This window comes from Protopterus annectens, chromosome 4.part1 (genome assembly GCF_019279795.1).
Source record: "Protopterus annectens isolate FY-2018-M chromosome 4.part1, PAN1.0, whole genome shotgun sequence".
In the NCBI taxonomy this organism is placed as follows: domain Eukaryota; kingdom Metazoa; phylum Chordata; order Ceratodontiformes; family Protopteridae; genus Protopterus; species Protopterus annectens.
The window spans coordinates 438,950,795-438,969,019 of NC_056734.1; the positions used below are offsets into that span (position 1 = coordinate 438,950,795).

At 43.5% G+C, this 18,225-nt stretch overlaps 1 protein-coding gene and 1 long non-coding RNA gene across 2 annotated transcripts in view; one reads left to right on the top strand and one right to left on the bottom strand.

Moving 5' to 3' along the window:
* Positions 1-18,225, top strand: part of LOC122800905 (putative serine protease K12H4.7) — a gene marked incomplete in the record, with an annotated part of 685,243 nt that overhangs the window by 417,996 nt on the left and 249,022 nt on the right.
* The window catches only part of LOC122800906, a 51,578-nt gene continuing 50,189 nt past the window's right edge, over positions 16,837-18,225 (bottom strand). The window contains exon 5 of the long non-coding RNA XR_006364657.1: positions 16,837-16,846. This is a non-coding gene — a long non-coding RNA (uncharacterized LOC122800906). The remainder of the gene's footprint in view (positions 16,847-18,225) is intronic.

The window sequence follows — 18,225 nt, forward strand, 5'->3', positions numbered from 1 at the left end:
ATTCACTGCATTGCTGACTTAGAGTACAAAAACACCTTCAGAGATCACTGTACACAAGCTACAGGAATTCAGTATCCACACTACCACTACAAGCCAGTTTACCAATTAATATGTGGTGTGGATATCCCACCACTGCCAACCAATTAAAATGCGATACCCATGCATGGACCCAGTAATCAAGGAGTCTCACTCCTCACCACTAACACCAGTGAGGGGCGTCCACGTTGGTAAGGATATCCAATACATACACAGTAAAGTACAATTTCCCTTAAGAGCACACATAGATCAGTCAGTCTGGGGCTGGTTTCTCCCTTTCTCTCCAGAGCCCCAATAAGGCTCCCCACTGGCACAGCTATAGAATTGGGTCCTTAGCCAGGGTCCCAAGCCAAGTCCTCCTAGCACACACTGTCCAACCAGTGCTTCATGTCCCTGCCCAAGTATCTGACAAACACACACACGCTTTGAGATAAGAGTTGTATACAAACAGACACTATTGGGGAAGGCTGGCACAGGTTCACTAGCTGTGCCCCTTCTCTCCAGACTATAAGGTACAAATCACTGCCACCAGGACCCTTACTTATCAGCTACTCTAAGGCCCTTCCCAAAGGGTGACCAATTTCACTGTGTAATATTACTGATATCCAAATAGTAAGTGCAAATGAGCAGTAAGACTAGTGGAGTGGCATTGTACAGTATTACTATATGCATGCAATGTACTCTAGAGCTTAAATTATCACAACAGCCACAGTTGAAGTGTTTAAAAATATTTAATAAGTAATAAAACACGACAATATTTCTTACTAGACAGTGCTAGTCAAGAGTTCAGACATCACAAGAAAATGCTTAAAACTGTAGAATAGTTCTGATAGAAATATAGAAAAACAGCTAGACTAAACTGTGATTGCTCTTAGGAAAGATGGAAAATAATTAGTTTTAAATAAACTTGCATATAGAGCAAAAGCAGAGTACTGGTGAGTTGTCTGCTTTAGACGAAATCCATAATGCTCTCTCTCTTTCTCTGAGAGTTTTTTAAATTGATAATACATCACTGCCAACTCATTTTAGATTACATCATTCTTTGGTTTCCAGGTTAACAGAAACAGAGTTTAACATATCTTTGATCTTGCACCTGGTCAGGAAACCATAGCAATTGGACATTATATATGTAAAATCTAGCAATTCTCTCTGGTCTCAAAACAATAGAATCTGCTGATCCAGACATCACGGCTGAGTTTGAGATCAAAAAGTCAAGCATTGTATAACTGATCAGCTTTCTTCCAGCAGAGTGCACTGTTACATTTTTGACATTTAACATAATTTTCTTACATTTAAGAGAAGAAGCCTGTGGCTTATATTAATATTTACAAATGACAAAATTATCTACAAAATTCTATCTAGCTAGGCTGGCAGCCTTCACAGTCAGTACAAGACCATTCTTACACTGTCATCTACTCAAACAGCATAATTCAGTGAGTGAGAGATGTACATATATAATGTACTTGAAGGCAAAAATCTCACCCACACAGTAAACTGACACCAAAATTGTCAGCAGTACTCCACCCACTACACCTTACCAAGGCTATCAGTGCCCATAATCTTTAGAACTTCAGTGTATGATGGATTTACTTGCCTAAACCTCAAAGACCGCCAAAATGCAATGTGGATGCAAAGCACACAGGCAAGTTAAGCCCACTACCCCATAGAGTTCAAAGTCAGAGTTGCAGAGTCTGTAAGGCAGGAATCTACTAAACCAAACATTCTAGCTCTAGATGACTCGATTGTTAGGCATGCATATATGTACCTCTTACAAAGCTGAGCAAGGAGAGTAGTTAGTTGCTTGATATTACCTCCCTGAACTATATTAAGGCATAATGGATCCGTCAAACTATGTCCCATGCAAGTATGAGCCTAACACTGAGCATCATTTTACCTTCCCCAAGGATAATTCCATAATATGACCAAGCAAATTGAGTAATTGGTTAAGATTTTGCTGTCATTGAAAAGGGGTGCAATATTTGTCATCCTGGGAGAATGTGATTGATGGACCATGCTGCTTCACCACTGATGACTTGCATCTGTAACCTCTAGGGTTTCGATAACTGGCAAGGACATTGTCCACCCCAATATTCCTTAAGGCAAATGCCAATCTGATAAACCTTCCAAAATAACTTTACCTTTGTTTTGTTGTTACTGATCAGTGCTCGGAGCCTAAACAGGAAACACCACTCCTTATGACCCCTCCTTACCCTGGAGGCTGTAGATGTGTGGTGACTGAGACATGATTTAAAAAGGAGAGCACTGTAGCTATGTGGGGCTATAATGCATTCCACAAGCTTTGACCAGCTACTGCGCAGGAGGAAAAAAAAGGGTGGAGGTGTCTCCATCTTTATTGAGAAGAGACTCCTCAAGGCTGGTAAAGCATCATGATGCACTAGAATTTCTCCTATACAAATAACCATCAGAAAGGTCCCATACCATATAGTAACTAGTTATAGAACTCCCTCTATGACCCTTGCCTTGCTGCGGGAACTGTAATAACATTGTATTAAACCCACTGACATTTCCCTGGATGATCTACTGTCTAATGGCAGACCTGGAAATCTGCATCAATACCACTAGTGTACAAGCACAGAGTCTCTTGGACTGTCAATGCAAATTCCTTGGAACAAGTAGATGGAGGATGCACTAGTGGGGGGCAAAATCTTGGATCTTGTCCTTGCCAATATGGGGACCTCTTGCACTCTCGCATCTTTTACTCAAGTCTGACCATAAAGCCATCACCTTCTAAGTAACACTGAAAACACAGATCCCTTCCACCCAAGGTAACTTTAGAAGTTTCTCTGACAAACTACTTGCTCTTACGTTATACGTTGGCAAGCTTCAAATCCCCACCAAACCCAGCTACCTCTACTGAATACATGGAAATGTACACCACCACATTATACCAACATGTAAACTGCTGCATAGATGGAACCTCCGAAACCCCTTGATGGAACAAAAGTATCAACAAGCTTTACAATAAAAGGAAGAATTTTGACCAAAGGTAAGAGCAATTCTCTGATATAGCCCTTGTCACTGAAATTAACAAAATTACAAGGTCTTTTTTAGATTACTTTATAATCTCAGAAGAGCAACACAGCAATGAGGCTGAGCTGTGTGAATGATGTTACCTACACTGAGGTTGAGGATGTGGGTAGCCTACTGGCCAGTAAATTCAGTTCAGACTTTACCCTACTCTCTCCTCAGTCTGTCCCACAAGATATAACTGAAAATGACTCCCCTCCCGTTATGGTACAAGACAAAGTCCTGAAAATGCTATCAAAAGCTAAAACTACTACATTGATATGTCCTGACAATATCCCTGGATGCATTTTGAATAGCATGAAGCACAGTTCAATCCCCTGCCTCCATCCAGGTTTTGTACCACGTGAATGGAGAACAGTTTCAGTCATTCCCCTGCATAAATGGACCATCCACAGATCCAGGGAATTACAGCCCCAAAAATCTGATCAGCCTGTTATACAAAGCCACAGATTTTTCATGGAACTAATCAGTAAGAGCACAGGGAGCCTCCAAACACTGGACCTATCACAGTTTGGATTAGTCAGTGGCAGGCAGTGCTTGGTTAATGTGGTAGACGTCTTTGAAAAGGTCACCAAAGCAATGGATGAAGGTGACTGCGCATATCTCATACCTCTACCTGGCAAAGGCCTTGACACAACTAAAACGGAGAGTAACCCCTATGCCACCCACTGGCTTGCTGTCTCACAGGATGCTCTACATCAAAATAGGAGGAAGCTACCGCCACAAAGAGCAGTCACCATTGTCCCCCAGGGTTTGGTGCAAAGACCTCTCTTGTATGGCATTTACTTCTCTGAAGTAAAAGTCAATGCCAAAGGGCTGTGGCTGGTGAAGTTTGCAGATGACCACAAGCTAGAAACATTTATTGAATCTCCAAATGACTTGACAATCCTGCAGGAAGGCTGATCTTAAAACAAATTGCAGAATCATGGACAAACTAAATATTGAAAGATTTTATCATATCCTTTGGGAAGTCTTTTTTATATCTGAGGAACAATGTGCCCCAGAAGGTTGATCCCAACTTGTGTTGAGTGACCTAACTTTCAACCAGCATGTGTCTATTGCCATAAGAAAGCCCTTCTATATTGTGCAGCTTATAAACAAAAGAATTTCAGCTAGATCTAGAGATGTCATTATCCCCCTTTACTCTGCCTTCATTAAGCTAATCATTGAGTATAATGCCCCCTTTGGCATGCATCTGACCAGACACATGCAACATTTGGAACACTCTGAGATCTTTCTAAATGGATACACTGCCTAAACAATATGAATAAAACTAATAATCCCAACAACCAGCTGACAACACTCCGGCTTTATTCTTCACACAATGTTCCAACGACTAAGCGCTTTCGCTAATAGTTATCCAGTGACTCTGAAGCCCAACACAAATTTAACCATTTATAGTGTCATCAATCCATGTATTAACCAATCCTAAAGGTAAAAATTTAAATATCATTAAATATGTAAATGCAAAACATGTACTAAAATAGTACCTAGAATTTTTAAAAAAACTTATTACATAAATACATTTGATAACCCATTTTAAAATCAAATCTTATTCTATACATATTAACATAAAATTCATGATGCATGTCATATAATGATATACCAACCCCATTAAAAAGTTGTGTAAAGAATTTATATGAAAAATCACTAAACATTTGGCCCTCTGTTTCAATGCTGAAATAAATGAGATACCCTCATTTAAACCTGGTGGATATGTAGCATTAAGTCTAAGCTGCCACCCAAGTTCTTTATTTTCCACCAAATTTTATCACCTCCCCTATCACATTGTGTGTGAAGAATAAAGCTGGTGGCACACATGCCACTTTATAAAGAAAGTGTGTTCAGCTGGTTGTTGGGATTATTTGTTTTATTCTTAGTTTTACCCTTGTTTGGTCACTGTTTGTTTTGAGCCTAAACAATAGGTCCTTCATGGACTGCCTCAAAACCCTGTCACTATACTCTGTATCCTACAGACATGCTAAGAGGTGACCTGTGTTTGGCATACAAGGCATCCTCCAACCCAATACTGATTGGATCTACTACACATCAGTAAGTCCAATGGCATCAGAAATGCTCAATCCAGTGATCTAAACCTGTTCTGCAATGTCTAGAACGGTTTTGAGGAACAGGTATTTCTCAAAGGATAACTCTGCTTTGGAACAGATTCCCCATCCATGTAAAACAAAGGTCATCCCGGTCTATATTCAAGTGAAATATAGATCTGTGGAGGTGTAATAGAAAATTTACCCCAAGGCTGCTTCCTGTACCACTAATGGAGAGAGGAAACTCCTAAATGTTTTATCCCACACATGGGTCCCTTAGATTTTCTGTGGTATGATCCCAGTTATTTTTATTAGAGGTAATGTATAATCAATCATGGGATGGGTAAAGCCAGTATAACACCAAATTGGGCAGGTTAAATCAAGCTCCAAAAGGGAAATTAGGTAGGTTTAAGATGGCCCACAATGGCAACCTGACTAATACTTGCCTGTGAACATAAGAGCTGGTACACAAGGTGGGGATGAGGGAGTGGACTCCCATCAGATCCACAAAGTTGTAAACCCATTGGCTTGGTCAGTGTTGTGTGTAAAATCTAGAGTCACAATGAATCCTGTCCTGATGTACAAAATGTGCCTCTTCCTACTAGGCAGTGAAAAGTATTAAGTTGTCATTCTCTGAAAAGTTAACAGCAGCAACGCTTGAAGGGCTTGACTGTGCATGCTACTTATCTTGGCCTTGCTATGATTTTTTAATGTGTGCTTTTTACTTCTGTGACTGATAACTATCAGGCCTATATCCCCCCCCAAAATCAGACCTAGTCCATTTGTTCCTTTACACCAGTTATTCCAGTTACTTGTTGGAGTAAGAGCTATCCGATTAGAGTGGGGTCATTCTGGTGGCCATGAACGTACTTTGTAACCTCACTGGCATTCTGGCAATGAGTATGTTTGGTAATGACTTAACCCTACTCATGAGCAGGGGATGTGCAAGCTGTCACTATGGAGACCTACCGTGCCCTCCATTTGAGTGGATGCTTCTGCACACCTGCTGCATTTTAGGTTACCACCATGTTTTGGCTTGTTGCATCTGTCTGTCCCTAGGCCACTTGTTCTCATCATCCCCCTCATTCAGTGGACTGTAACAGTACATGGCAGACTATCCCAACCTTCTGTCAGGATTGGCCTGCCAGTCCTCCACTGCCGTGCCTATCACACACATGCCACTAACTGAAGCCATGTCACCTGGGCCATAGTTAGTTTTATTCTCCTCCAGCAAAGATTTGGCGGTGTTTTCTGTAAGGGAATTTACAAATTGAAGTATTAAATAGCAATACATATATAATACAGTTAAGCAAAAGGACACACAAGTCGATGTGGGAGTTACCCGTTACCTGCAGCTGTTACCAATGGTGCTGCACAAGGTTGTGTACTGAGATGAAAATAGTACGAGTGGCACTTCAAAACAACTGATAAGTCCAAAAAGAAGAATGTGTACTGAGATTACTTTTTCACCTATACTTGGATATAAAAGGGAGAAATGGTCTAGAAGTAATCAAACTGATTTCAAACTGGGTGGCATAATTACTTTAATATTATGTCAAAGATTTCAAAGATGGTCTCCAAAAATAGACCTGATACAGGAATAAGAATTTCACCCTTAATGTCAACATCACATCCTTAGACTTGGAGGAGGGGAGGGACATAAGGTTGCCACATTTGTTGTGGCAAAAACCAGACCAAGGCTTCACCCCTCGCCTCCCATTTCCTCGCCCACTTCCCACCCATTTTGTGACATCATGTTAGATGAGGAACCACCCCCCCCCCATTGTGATGCCTTCTTTTTGCTGATCAGTCAATTTAATGCACTCTGATGGTCTGTTTCTTGTTTTGAAACCGAATACTCTAGTTTGTACATATTGCTTTTCTAGACTACCAGACAGTTTGATTTGTTGATGGTCCGGGGAGAAAAAAATCGTTGGGCGACAGTGCTAGAGGGACATAAATTAACTATTTATTTATCTTCCAAAAGCAGAAAGCACGTTTGATAGCCTATCCTGTAGTAACTTGGACATATGATATTGTTAATCCTCGTTCATTCTTAAGCCTGGGTTATTGGGTCCGACCTCAGAACCAAGCCGGGCATCTTCCAAGCTTGCGATAGCCACAAGCTCTCGAGCTAAACTCTTACCCACAATTCCCCTCTCCCTGTTACCCCAGATTTCATTTGCCACGTCGCCATTCAGTCGTGTCAAGCCACTTCTCTTGAGCTAAGTAAACTTCTTTGATAATATTTTATCATATTGCAGTTATTCTCTGTTCTGATTTTTAGCTCTCTTACCCTATCGCATCTAGCAACCTTTTTTTTTTCCTAGCCCTTCTTTCTTCTTACCATGAGGTAACTCCTTTACCATTGTTGGTAAAATCTTTCCTGCTTTACCTTCGAGTATTTCTCATACCATTGTTGGTACATTCTTCCTTCCTTTTCTTCCTCCTATCATGGCAGAGAAAAAAGGTGGTCTGGGATTTAAAAGATGTATGGATTGTGGGCATAAATTGCCTATTTCGGATGCACATGCGTTGTGTTTACTGTTTGGGTGTGCCTCACTTGACTGACACGCCTTGTGGGATTTGTGCCAGTTTTTCAAACAGGACTTTGGTGTAAAAGAATAATAAACTGATTTTATAGGGACTACTTAAATCTTCCTTTTCAGTGGCTATTTCTGGGTTAGAGGCTTCAACCCCTCCTAGTTCCCATAAGAAAAGAGATTAACACAAGAAGGCCAAGTCTCTCCCGTCTCCTGCTGGGGACGACCAGGAACCGAGACCTAAGAAGGCCAAACTTTCTAGTTCGGATTTGACTTCCTCAGCCCAGAGGCTTTCGGTGCCTAGATCATCGGCACTGAAGCCTCCGGCACCTACAGTTACTTCGGCAAAGAGTTTTGTGCCCTATACCTCATCAGAACTGAGGGGCCCCTCGGTTCAGACTACCTTAACGGCACCGACCTTTTCCTCTATGCAGACCTGTCCGGCATCGATGACTGTTCGACCGCTCCTGCTTTGACTCGTACTATTTTCATGGCACCAACTATTCTTTCTGTACTGACCCCCTTTTTTCCGCACACTCTTTCGGCACCGACCTCGTCGGTGCAAACCTCATCTTCGGCACCGAGGATTATCTCTGCAGACACCAGTAGTACAAACCTTAACGGCTCCATTGTTTTTGGTGCAGTCGCCTATTTTAGCACTGTCCAAAGACCCCTTTGTGGGCAATGAGTTTCCTGCATCCTTGGATAGACCCGACTCCCCTTCAGCTATGTCTGAGATCCACTAGAAGCCTCTTGGAATATGATGTGGTGCACCTTGTGGATCAATTGCTTTTGGTCAGAGGTATCCAACCCTCTAGGAACTACTCTTCCTTTGGAGGTGATCACCCTTCTCCAAGGACTCCTACTTATTCTCCTCCATTGCCTTTGAAGCCCCCTGCTGTAGCACAGACTTCCCTCACTTCGGCTCCTTTCATGGACCTCACTAAGGAGTGGCAGTTGCCTTTGTGGCAGGAGACGTGTTACACCAGTCACTGCTCTGGATGCTAGCTGTGACATACATACCCCTGTTTTTCACAGCCTTCCAGGGACTCTGAGTCTGGTTCATTTGCTTGAGCGGGGTGTGACTTCCTCGGGTGGACCAGCCTTCCAACTCATGGAGTAAGCTCTGGTGTCTGTTGGTGATCCTGTGCTATCAGTGCCCCTGTCCTCCTCTGGACCACAGTTTCCACAAGGCACCTCTGGGGGACACTGGGTACAAGGGCCTCAGGACAAACTCCCACTGGAGGCCCCTTTTGTGCCATCTTCTCCAGATTATCCCCCTGAGGAAGTTGATCGCAAGAGTTTGTGTAAGAGGAAGCACATGGACTCCCCAGAAGAGTCCCTCATGGAAGACCTGGACTTTGATGGGGAAGGGTGCCCTTGGTCACCCTCTGAGGAATCCTCTGGAGATATCCTCGAAGTACTTAAGCAGGTAGGTGATTGGCAGCCCTCTAACCCGACCTCTGAAGAGTCTGTTCCTGCAGGCCTTTTGTTGCTCTGCCCCCTACCTCTTGGGTTACTCCATCTGCCGATAACCTTGTCCAGCTCATCGTGCAGCATATATGGAAGACTCCTGATACCATTGATGCCATTCCCTGCAGGTCAGATAGAATCCTGTTCCCTCCAGATAGTGAGCCTCACTGGTCCAAAGGTCTTCCTGTAGAAGCCTTGGTGGTGGCGGCCGCAACAAAGAAGGATCTGGTGGAAGAAAGCCAGACTGTCCACCCACCCAACAAAGAGTACCAGGCACTGGACAAGTTAGGGAAGCGTACCTTTGCATCAGTGACCTTTGCTGTCAGATCCCTGAATTATATGGCACATTTTACCAGGCTTCAAAGACTTAATTTCTGAGCTCTCTGAAACCTTGGCCGGAGCTGTGTCTGAGGTCCGGGACAAAGTGGCCTCACAGCCACCCTTGAATCAATTTCTAACTCCTCCATGCGTCTTGATTTCTTACGCATCAGGAGTAGCAGCAGGGTGCAGGCATAGTCATGACACGGCATGCCTGGATGCGCTTGTGTGATTTTTCAGAAACTTTCAAGGTTTCCTTTCTGAATGCTCCCATTGAAGCCTCCTCTTCATATGGACCCAAGGTTAAAGACACACTGGCTAGGTATGAACAGGACGGTAAAACCCTTTCTGCCGTGGGTGTCTGCTATTCTTCCCCTCAACGGGCTTTCTAGAAACCAAATAGTGGGAAGATGTGGCACAAAAAGTCTCCTGGTTCTTTCCGTGACACAAGCTGAGTTTTCCCCTAGAGGCAGAGGGGGAAACTTGTATGGAAGACTCCCCTTTCTGGGCAGAGGAAGTCTGCATAACAAGGGTTCCAGAAATTCTTTCTCTGGCCAGTCCTATCAGCGCTCCTGAAGAGCGGCCCAACTGCTTTCCTCTGGAAGCAGTTGGGGGTCATTTCTCCTTGTACCCTTTTGCCTGGCTAACCATTACCACCCGATTCTTGGGTACGAGAGATAATAACCAGAGGTCATCATACTCCCTTCAATCTTTGTCTCGCCCCACTATGGAGCTTACCAGACGTTCCACCCAGTCAAAGGGTAGAAGCAGCATTAGAGATTTCAAAGCTAAGAAAGTCATCCAATATAATCCCACCAGACCAGATAGGATCCAGATTCTACTCAAGATTATTTTTAGTGCCAAAAGACTGGGGACCAATTTTGGATCTGTGTAATAAACAAATTCGTATAAGTACAGAAATTCTGGATGGTCACAATACAGTCTATCCTCCCATTATTGGAGGCAGATGATTGGATGTGCTCTATTGATCTTCAAGATGTGTACTACCACATAAAGGTGGACAGACCATAGAGAAGATTCCTTCACTTCCATGTGGGAACAAGTCATTACCAGTTCACAGTACTGCCCTTTGGACTCTCTACAGCCCCCAAAGTTTTTGCCAAGTGCATGGCAGTTGTCACAGCTCACCAGCAACTGCAAGGATTCTGGGTGTTTTCATACGACTGGCTCATCACTGCTCCCACCAGACATCTATTGGAAAAAGCCTTGGCATACACTCTTCACACCGCAGAAAGTTAAGGTATAACTATAAACTGGCAAAAATCCAACCTATCCCCATCCCAATCCATAGAATTCATTGGGGTCCAGTTGGATACAAAGAACTGCATGGCATCGATCCCAGAGCACAGAATCTTAAGGATAAAACAACTTGTACTCACCCTCAGCCTCTCAAGGGAAAGACAGCACATTCTGTTCTCCAGCTGTTGGGTTCCATGGCAGCTTCCATCACCATTGACCCCCTCTCGAAGTTCCACATGAGGCTTTTACAATGGTTACTACTCACCCAGTTGGTACCCTTTTCAGTTTCCTCTCTCATCCCAGATTCGGGTGACTCAGAAATGCAAACAAGACTTAATTTAGTGGATGTCACAGAACCCGTCACAATGGTCTCGCCCCTTCACACCCCAACAGCCCAATACCACAGTGACCATGGATGCCTCCCTGATGGAGTGGGGGGGGGGGCTTTTTCAGGGGAAGACTGTCCAAGGTACGTGGTCGGACCTATTGGCTCATCTGCATATAAATGTCCTAGAACTGAGGGCAGTGCTTCTAGCGTTGCAAGCATTTCATCCCCTCCTTCAGTCAGGGACTATTGCAATACAATTGGACAACATGGCTGTAGTCTAGTACATCAACAAACAAGGCAGAACCAAATCCTACCCACCTTGTCGGGAGGCCACGAGGATATGGCAATTGGCGATAGCTACCATCCCCTTTCTTTTAGTAACGCACATTTCCCAGGAGTTCCAACGTGATAGACTGAGCAGGTGCATTCTGCAACCACACGAGTGGTCTCTGAATCCTCTTATAGTGGTGGAGATTTTCAACCGCTGGGGTTTCCCTTGCTGTGACTTTTTTTGCATCCCCAACCAACTACAAGTGCAGCAATTACTTCACCCCGATTCCCCCTTGGGGACAGTCCCCCAGGGACACACTAGTCCACCATTGGCCCTTGGGTCTGCTCTGTGCCTTTCCCCCTCTTCCTCTCATTCCCCAGTTTCTGAAGAAAGCCTGCCGGTTGAAGAAAAAGTATCCTCATTGCGCCATATTGGCCTCTGCAAATTTGGTTCCCCTTCTTATAGCCTCACCTGCTAGATCGACCATGGATTCTTGATCCAACTCTGGATTTGATCTCCCATCCACAGAATGTGATTCAACCCAGCCTGAACAGCCTGAAGCTCACAGCTTGGCTCCTCCACTTCGTGATTGCCAGACTGATCTTTCTTCCCCAGTACATGACATTTTTATTGCGTCTCATAAGTCTTCCACCAGAACTACTTATCTCAGCAAGTGGAAAATGTTAACCATTTGGCTGAAGGAAAGAGAGAGACCCTTTTTCAGCATTAGTGCCTGTAGTACTGGAGTTACCTGTCCAGTTTATCCCAATCTGGCCTATCTGCTTCTACCATTAGAGTTCATTTGACCAAGATATCTAATTTTCACAATGGTATCCATGACTCTTCACTTATGTCACACAAATTATGCAAGACTTTTCTAAAAGGCGTAAATCATTTGAAACCCCCTTTTACAGAACCTAGCCAGCCATGGATCTGTCTTTAGTCTTGCAGCGTTGACTACGGTTCCTTTTGAACCAGCTTTTTCATGCGACCTCAAGTTTCTTTTTTTGCAAACTTTGTTCTTGGTCGCCATTACTTCTTCCAGACGCGTATCTGAACTTCAAGCTCTGTGCATCAGACAGCCTTACTTAATCTTTCATAGTGTCATTAAGAACTAATCCTTCCTGCCAAAAGTGATCTCTGAATTGTTCATTAACCAATCCATTGAATTGCCAGTTTTCTTTCCCAATCATTCCAACAGAGGAGAGTATTGCCTACATACCCTTGACATTCACAGGCAACTTTTTCTATCTGGACAGAACTAAGGCTTCTCGCAAATCAGATCAGCTGTTCATGGCCTATTCTGATCCTAGACTTGGATGTGCTGTTTCTAAGGTCACATTGGCTAAATGGTTAAAAGATTGTGTAACATTTATTTACAAAACTCACGATATCCCTCTGACTACAGCCATTAGGGCTCATTCCACTAGGTTGGTCGCAAGCCTTTCATGCTAGAGCTTCTTTACCTGACATTTGTGCAGCTGCAACTTGGGCTAGACCCCATACCTTCATCAGCCATTACAAGTTGGATTTGGCCTGCAGAGGAAGAGCGTCATTTGGTTCAATGGTGCTCAGGAATGTCCTTCATGAGAGCCTCCCAGGGATAAAGGTAGCTGGGGACTTTGTCCCAGGCGTAAGGAATGAACGAGGGTTAACATCAGATAATGAAGTTGTCTTACCATAATGTTCCATTTGTATTGTTGATCCTCGTTCAGTCATTATGACCCTCCCTCCTTCCCCCTCCTGAGGTTTATAGCAGATCTCATCATCCGGTTTCATTAGGTTCTTTGACCAGAGGTAGCTTGTACTTCCTTTGACTTGCAAACTCAATCTGGGGTAACATGGAGAGGGGGATTGTGGGTAAGATTAGCTCGAGAGTTTGTGGCTGTCACGAGCTTGGAAGATGGCCAGCTTGGTTCCGAGGTCGGAACAGATAACCCAGGCGTAATGACTGAATGAGGATCAACAATACAGATGGAATGTTATGGTAAGACAACCTCTTTATACCCAGTCATTACTAAACGTAGTACAGCATTTTGTAGCCTTTGAACAAGCCAACTAAAATGGTGCAATGATTCCTTACTAGAAGAACCCTAAGGAAGGGAGGTATGCTTGAACTATTCAGAAAGGATTCAAGAACTGTTAATCATATTGTCTTACATTACAAAGAAGTGACAACCTAGTCTACAAGGTAGTGGCCGATACGATTTTAGTCTGTGCTATCACCAGACCCGGGAGTTAGTTTTTGTAATTGGAAAAGTGACAGATTTCATTGCACAAAGCCTTCTAAGGTTATGGGATTGGCTGTGTTTCCATTTGCATTCAGAAAAAACCTAGTCTTCCGAATATATGTATATGATTGAAAATATCACTGTAGGATGACCTTGAAGGCCAGAAGACCTATAAGCTTTATAATCAAGCCTATGAGCCCAACACCTGCTTCAGAAAAGTGTACAAAGACCATGAAGGTAAGGTAGACAATGCCGGGCAAATATTCATAATTTTAAATGTGCTAATAATTGATAGGTGGGGAAAGGAAGTACTGCTTCTGTATCCTGTTCAAAAAGTACTCCGTAGCTTTTGAATCTGTTTAGACAACTGCTTGCCTGAATACATAGCTAACTTCTCATTTACTCTTGGGTCGAGAGAACAAACTATTACTAAATTAAATTTGTAATTTGGGACTTCAGCAGAACTGTATAATTAGTGTTAGGAGCAGAAAGGTTGAACCCTGTAAAGATTAGCTATAGGTTGCCCATATATTTAGCATTTTCACCTGACCATGAAAAATGTTATAACCTAGAATCCTTTAAATCATATTTACTACTGCTTTTCTGAAGGAGTCTTTAGGGGGCCTACCTACTTAGTAGGTTGAAAGGCTATAAACTTACCTAGTGCCAAACATGGGGACAACCTCTGCAATTGTTGCATCCTGCGTGCATGTTGCATTTGAAGTACAGAGCCTTGAAATGATGAATGTTTATGCAAGAGCTGTATTACATCTGAAGTAGCAAGTTCAAAATGTGTCAGCATGACTGGAAACTAACCCATTGATGGTATGATCTTATGCCTTTTCTGTATGCTTCAGCTATTTGGTGTATCTGATCCAACACTGTTAATTTTTCCATTCTTAGGGCTCAGGCTCCACCCTTCTACCCTTAATTCCCTACTGCCCTCCGTTCTCCTGATATCGTTTGCTGCTCTTTGGATTCGGATATGATCTCTGGGCTTGACACACCAGTTGATCCTTTTGGTAAAAGTAATTTTAGTGGTAATTTATTTCTCTAGGACTTGTTACCTTTTCTCATTTTTTCCCTTCTTACTTTTTAACCTTATTGAATGAAGGTGGTAAAGAAAAATCTGCCTTTACTCTACTCAAAAAAAAAAAAAAGCATATTTAGAAAGTACAACTCCAGAAAGAAACACTACATGATAAAACAAAAAAGTGGAAGAAATAGATCACCAGGTGTCTCAAAAATTTAACGTTAACAAAGGTTAAGCGCTTTCGGCCATTTCACACTGGCCTTCTTCAGAACCAAATATAACACTACTCAGAGGCTTTTTGGTATAGAGTATCAATGTTTGGAAAGTAATTATACCTTTGCAAATTACTGCTATTAATGTCCATAACTTGGATAAAGGAGTTTTTCCCACTTACTTTAAAGCAGGTATAGATTTTGTGTATGCATTGTTTTTTTCTTGTTTGTGCACAATATTGGAAGTATCCCATAATGTCTGACAAGGTTTTTGGGGTTTAAAAACTGTGCAGTTTGCAGAAACAAGATTTCACCCCCTCTCCAGGATCCTCATTCTCAATTCCTCTACTGCCTGGGGGTAGCTAATCTTGAGGATTGCTCCTGCTGTTCTTTTGGGGCTAGGGCTCTGCCTTGTCAATTCAATAAGCTTGTGTTGAAGGGGCCTTCTCTCTTTATAGCAGGAGATTTTGCCCCTTTACTTCTGGGTCCTCCATTAGCAAAAACCTAGGGACGAGTCTAATGCAGTTAAGGAAAAGGACAGGTTAAGGTAGAGATCCCTTGATCCTTTGGCTCTGGCTGTTGATCTGAGATTCCAGGATCAGATTCCTCTCCTGGAACCAATAAGGATATGATCTCCCTCTTCATTGTTTTCTGGAGCTGGCTTTCCCAGGAGACTCAGTCATGTTTCAAGGGGTCTTGGTGTGCAGAGGCTGGCATCAGTGCATGAAGATCAGAGTCAACCTTGAGACTTCTGGATCTCTCCCTCTGTATAAGGGCATCAGCTCTGTTGCGGTGTCTGCCTTGGTTCCAAGTTTGATCAGATCTTGAGGCACCTCTTTCAGGTTCCGCTGATCCTAGAGTTCCCCCTTTAGGTTCAGTTTAGACCTCGGCCGTGAAGGCTTTTGAGAGGTTTCTCTGTGGGTCTAAGATCTCAATGAAACTTGCAAGGCGAGTTCCCTTTTTGCTTCTGAGCCTTCCCAGAGGCCACCACCATGGAGGGATGGGGAAATGCTCTTTTGCAAGTGGAGGCATCTGCACTCCTTCAGGAGTCCCTCACTGAAGATACTGACTTCGAGGAAGGGGAGTTCCCCAAGATCCCCTTTGGAAGATGTCGCCTTTGAAGTCCTACTTGAATTGAGACAGCTTGGGGGGGGGGGGTTGGTCCACTAACCCACCAAGGAGGAATCTGTATTACTTTAAGCTTTTGGAGCTGGCCCATCTACTTCCTGGGTGGCCCTTCCTCTTGAGGATTTCATTGATTTGGTGTTGCAGTGGATGTGGAAAGAACTGGATGTAGTGGAGCATAGATCTCTGTTTTCCCTGAGAGACTGACCATACTGGAGCAAGGATTGTGCTGTAGATGGCATTGCTGTGGCTGCACTACAAAGGAAGAGTGCTAGATTGTTCAACCTCCCCCTAACAGGAAGTCTGGGGCCTTGGACAGGTTTGTAAAGTAGATTTGTGCTCAGTGATGGCCTTATGTGCACTGAACTCTTTAGCTCACTTAACCAGATTCCAGAGAGAATTAACTTAAGGAACTGTTTTGGGTCCCTCTTGTGTGCCTTGCCTACAGGTCCATGTACTCAAAGCTGGCTACTGCAGTCCGTATAAAATTTGTCAATATGCCTTCAGTTGAATGCGACTGATGGCACTTCCAAGGTAGCATGCACTGACATCACTCTACATTGACACACCGTGATATGTTTTGTGGTTTTGCAGAGAACATAAAGACATCCTTTTTGAACACCACCTATGATGTGTCCACTCTCTCTGCTTCAGAGGGTAAGACCCTGTCTGCTTTGGGTATCTGTTTTTCCACCCTCCCCCAAAGGGCATTCCCCTAGATCAAAGAATGTTGAAATACTATTGTTCCACAAATCTCAGATTTACTCATGAGTTTGTGTGATACATCTTCCCAGGGCAGAGGAGAGAGCAATTTCAATGAATGTCACCCTCTTGGCAGAGGTGGCCTTCAAAACAAATGGTTTTTGAGGCCCTCTTGCTGATCAGTCCTTTCAGCACTCCAGAAAAGTTGCCTGACTGCTGCACTGTGAAGGCAGTTCAAGGGGATTTATGTCTCCACTCCTGAATCTGGTTAGCCGTCACAAAAGATTCTGGGGTGCAGAAAATCATAACCAGAGGCTATGTTATTCCTTTTTTTTGTACCTCAAAGCAAGCAAAAGCAACTTACAGGTAGTCCATCTAAGCAGAGGAAGGTAGCAGCACAGAAGTCTTAAAGCTGCTAAAGGAGTCCTCCAGGAGATCCCACCAGACCAGCAATGGTTTGAAATCTACTCTAGATTCTTTTGGGTTCTAAAAAAACATGGCCCTCTGGCCCAGTTCAGACCTCAGTCTTCTGCACCTGTTCACAAAATGGATAAAATTTCAGATGGTCACACTTCAGTCCATTTTGCCACTGAGGAAAGACAACTGGATGTGCTCAGTGGGCCTGCAGGATACCTGCTACCACATCAGGATAGTGAAGTAGTCAAGCGATTCCTACTGGTTGGAAGCCAGTCACTTCCAGTTCAGGGCACTTCCCTTTGGTCTCGCCAAAGTCCCCCCAGGTGTTCACCAAATGCATGGCAGTGTTGGCAGCACATCTCAGGCTGCAGGGGTTCCTGGTGTTTCCATACTTAGATGACTGGCTCATAACCTCTCCACAAGAGATTTGTCTGAGCAAAGGACTCCTTGCTGCAGTTATGCCATCTGCTGGGAATCGCAATTAATATGGAGAAATCAATTTACTTGTCTAGATAGAGTTCATAGGATGACACGTGGATACTACTTAAATTTTCCAAACTCCAGGATTCCAGGATATTTTTGCTGTGTCCACAGGCATCTGAAGTTCTGTCTTAATTGAAACTAAGGCAAAGTCCATTCTTCAATTACTGGGTTAGTGGCAACTTCCATAACTCTGGTCCCTCATGCCAGGTTTTGCATGAGGATGCTGCAGTGGACTTAGTCCAATGGTCAGTGCTGCACCAACCCATGCAATTTCTAATCAGTTTGAGGATTCGTAGACTGCATATTTTGTGGTAACTTTCCCCTCTGGTTTCTCTAGGTTGTCTCTTTTTTTCTGTCCTCCATGCTACAGTTACCTCGGGCACATTTCAAAGGCAAGATTTTCCAAGATGTGTGGACATCAACAGAAGCCAAGCTTCACATCAGTGTGCTGGAGATGAGGGCAGTTCTAGCATTGCAGGCCTTTCGGGACTCCCTTCCCATGCATGTGACTGCAGTTCAGACGGACAATACGTCAGTTGTCTGGTACATTAATAAACCATGGTGAACTCTATATCCATTGCTTTGGGAAGCCATAAGCATGTGGCAATGAGCAATTTCTTCCCAACATTCTTCTGGCAATGCATATCCTAGTTTAGTCCCAATGCATTTGTGGAAAAAACTGAGTGGGTCCATTCTTGCT